The sequence below is a fragment of the Palaemon carinicauda genome, chromosome 6 (genome assembly GCF_036898095.1).
Source record: "Palaemon carinicauda isolate YSFRI2023 chromosome 6, ASM3689809v2, whole genome shotgun sequence".
NCBI lineage: Eukaryota > Metazoa > Arthropoda > Malacostraca > Decapoda > Palaemonidae > Palaemon > Palaemon carinicauda.
The window spans coordinates 33,147,201-33,151,723 of NC_090730.1; positions in this window are offsets into that span (position 1 = coordinate 33,147,201).

Here is a 4,523-nt window from a genome sequence, read left to right on the forward strand (position 1 = left end):
AGGACGAGTACACCGGCGCTCTAGCTGAGCAGTAAACACGGGCGTCTGAACAACAAAAAACCTCAGTTCAAGTAGCTTAGAACTTTCTGGTATAAGTGGATTCCGCCACACGTGGGTGAACGGATCCGAGACAAAGTGAAGTTCCTACGACAAATTCTAGTCTTTCTGTAGAGAACATTCAAGCAACAAATTAACCTGGTTACGTAGTTCTTTCCTTAAACACGTGGTCGATACAAAAACATCATGATGATTACAAATTTCTCTTCCCAATTAAAGTCTGGGCATTACACATTCGACAAACTGGCTGTGTGCGTGTGGGTAAGTGATATAGCGAGTTACTATATGCTTAATCAAGCTGATTAATTACGTTAATGCTTCACAAGTCAAAGGTAAAAGATCCGGTTCGAAGGACCACTCGTGTGGAGAATTTTTTAATGGTTGTGTTCTGAGTGGGAACTTAGTCCGGGAAAGTCTCCTTATAACAGTTACATAAAGTTCAACAGGGGAGGATATGAGCACTTACTCTCGGGGCACAAACACCCTGCTAATACTTTACTGTCACAATTCACTAACCATCACTCTAAATACAAAAGGGGGAAATTTTACTGTCCAGAGGCCGAAGCACTCCACACGTAGGATTAATAATTTATGGCCTACTCTAGCTTTGTCAGGTCTATAGTCATCTCATTCTCAGGCTCTGTTCCGGCTCCGTCCCAGCTACCCCAATGAAATGCTGGACAGTTATTTTACGTTAATGTAAGGTAGACAAAATCCAAAATGGGAGCAGTGATGTAAAGTAGTTTAAAAGTTTAAAGATAAGGATCTTTACCTTCGAAGCAAATATATTAATGCAAAGTACCTCGCTGTTACCACCTATAGACTTACTCTTTAAATATTGGGTATTTTGTCCCGGAATCAACTATTCATTTCACACATTAAAATAAATGAGGGAGCAAAAATACTAAGGAGGTTTGATTAACCTAATATTGATTTATTCACAAATTTACATTGAAACAAAACGGACATCTTAACAAAGACAAAATGGAATCATAAAAATGCAATTCAAAATGATGAAAATTAGTTAGTTAGACACGTGGTCTGCAACAATCAAAATCAAAATGGGGTCTGGCACGTGGCCCACGTGACCCAGAGACTATGCTAGTCTCCAAGCAAGAAATAATAATGGAAAAATATTTACACACAATCCCACCGCACACAGTCCGAATATTGTAATTAGCCAGGTACCCTATCAAATTAAAATTAGTCTAAGCTAATAAAAAATGGGGGAAAACTAAATGGCCATTGATGTAGTACCTGCACTCCTTTGAAGTTTAGTCCTATGCCCGTGATAGCTGTTGACCTGGTTGTCGCACTAATCTCTTGCCTGGCTCACCCCAAGAATTCTCACTGTAGCTGTAACTAGGTACATCAGGGTCCTCTTCTTCTCAATCTCTCCGACCGGCAGCAACCTTTTGTGAGTCGAGTTTTGGGAGAGAGAGTGCGGGGGGGGGGGGGGGGGTGAGCCAGAAGTACTCGGGTTCAATGACCAGGCAGGTCAGCAGGCTAGGGCAGCTTCTCGTAGAATGGGGCCGACACAGAGGTCGAGGAGATCACCTGGCTTCACCTTGCCAAACAAGTGATGGTCATGATGCGCACGGTAATCCATTGGGGTTGCCATATCGGGACTTAAGGACAGGGCAATATATTGTTGAAAGGAGTGCAGAGGAGGCAGGATTTTGTACTAAATACTCAGATAAATCTTGCTGCTCTGAGGGAGGTTATATATACAATAATCCTACCTATTCTGGCTTGCTAAAAATTAATATTTAAAATGATTAATTAGCAATGGACTGGTACGATGGGCATACATCTTAAAATTAACAAACCTTAATTGGTATTGAGAAATATAAGATGCATTAATTCAGCAGTATTGGAATTTATATAAAATGTGCAGTTTAGGAATTTAATCTCGACCCATGTAGTTTAAGGAAAGAACCAACATACGCCGGGGTTACCACTAAGGCCCTCTAACGTGCGTATCTACGCTGTGACGTCACGAGCATGGCGTGCGCCACTGTCAACAAGTTTAGATTAGTCATCCCTATGTTTCGTTAAAGAAAACTAGATGTAGGAGAGAATGTTTAAGGGGTAGCTATAGTATTAGTAGAAGAGAGCTAAAAATACGATTAAAAGAAGAAGAGTGAAGAAAATTCTTCACATATATATATATATATATATATATATATATATATATATATATATATATATATATATATATATATATATATATATATATATATATATATATATATATATATATATATATATATATATATATATATATATATATATATATATATATATATATATATATATATATATATATATATATATATATACCGATAGGCCTACTTGGCGAATTTACCAAAAATATACTGACGATGTTGATTCTTTGCTACAAACTCATTCGCAATATCGATCAAGTCAAGGCTATCGGTTTTTTTCCCAATGACAATGAAGTATCATGCAGTGATTCAATATTACTCAATGAATAATAACATGAAGCATCAGACCTTGTGAGAAGAGAATAGAGTAAATTTGATTCTTTCATTTGTTTACTTCGTGAATCTAGATAAATGAAAACATTAGGTAAATCAAATCATTCTACAAGTTTCAACTTGCTTTCCAATATGGCTGTTGTGTTGTACAACATATATTAAAATAACTGAATTTAGTTATATATATATATATATATATATATATATATATATATATATATATATATATATATATATATATATATAGAGAGAGAGAGAGAGAGAGAGAGAGAGAGAGAGAGAGAGAGAGAGGAGAGAGAGAGAGAGGAGAGAGAGAGAGGAGAGAGAGAGAGAGAGAGAGAGAGAGAATAATTGTAAGTAAGCAAAATTAAGAACAAGCAAATTTCTTATATAAACATACATACTTGAAAGTCATGCCTGAGACCAGAAAATATACATATGAAAAGTGTATGAATAATATATAATTAATACTTCATAAGCTCTGAAATTATATAAAAGTATACATATTTAAAAAGGATTATGAAGAAATTATATATATATATATATATATATATATATATATATATATATATATATATATATATATATATATATATATATATATATATATATATATATATATATATATGTTTATATGTGTGATGTTCGTCAACTATATGTGATCGCGTGTGTCATGTTTTCAACTTATTAGTGCGTATCAATGATGTAGTTTGTTACTATAATAGTGTTTGGTAATGATGGATAGATTAACACATGTTTGCACGGTATACACTGGGGGTCAAACATTATAAGTGGCTTGATTCCCAATATTGGGGCTGCTCTCTGTAAAACTAAGCAAGTGACGAGTGACTTACGGGACTGTGAAACTATGATGCTGGGTACTAACATGATACTTACGTGGCGAGGGTGGGGTGGGGTGGGAGGGTGAGACTGTACAAGGGCTGTTGCCAGAGATGAAATGAATTTACAAAATTTAAATCTGTATGTTTAAAAGTATATTTTCAGCAAAAAAGTGGCGGGATGGTGTGTGCTATAGCACCCCCCCCCCCAGCCACGGCCCCCCCCCCCTGCTCCTACGCCCCTGCCCTTTCAACTGATTCAGTTTTTGTATGATAAAAAAGCTTCCACTAGACATCCGAAAGACTGAACATATTAAGGTTTTCACGAGGAATCTGAAGACTTCTTTGCTCTCTACGTACTTCGATGGTGTGGATTAGATAATGAACAAGCAATATGCGGTTTGAAATGTTGAATTCCTTGGAATGAACATGATAAAATGAATGTGAAGGTTCTGTAGAGAGTAGGGTTCCCTACCGCATAGGACCAGAAAAGCAGCCCTTAAAATAAAGTAAAATAAAGTCAGGATTATTCTTGTGTATGTCCCCCTAGAGTTGCAAGATTGCTCCTTGTATTGTAAATAGAAATCCTTCTTAAACCTTACTCTTTACAAGAGTATAAGAACCTGCTGGAAAATCCCTATATGGCACCAGAAGATGCGTAGCTAACACAAACCTGACCAAGAGGGAACCAAGCTGAAGCCATCTGACCCAGGGCCCAGTGCCAATTCACTTGCGAAACGCCTTCCAGTACAAGTGTTCACTTTCACCTGTCGTGTTAAAAGTCTCACTCACCTCAAGACAATTGTTCTCTGCACACCAACCAGAAGAAGATAGAGTCCCAGTGTCGTGATGGCAACGAGCGGAGAGACGAACCTGAACCAGTGACCCTGATGAGCCAAGAAGCAAGAGACATGTAAAGGGATGGGCCGACCAGGTGAAAGGGTTATATCTATGGTACTGTCATTAATAATCCGTTCAAGGGCTCAATGACCAAAGTGATTGCAGGTAAGCAACACAAAATTCTCCCTTTTAGAGTTATCATACTTAACGCCATATTTTTCTTTGTAGAGTATTATAGTCTCAGGTCCCTAACCAAGCACGCGTCTGACCTCGTGGCATACCCTAT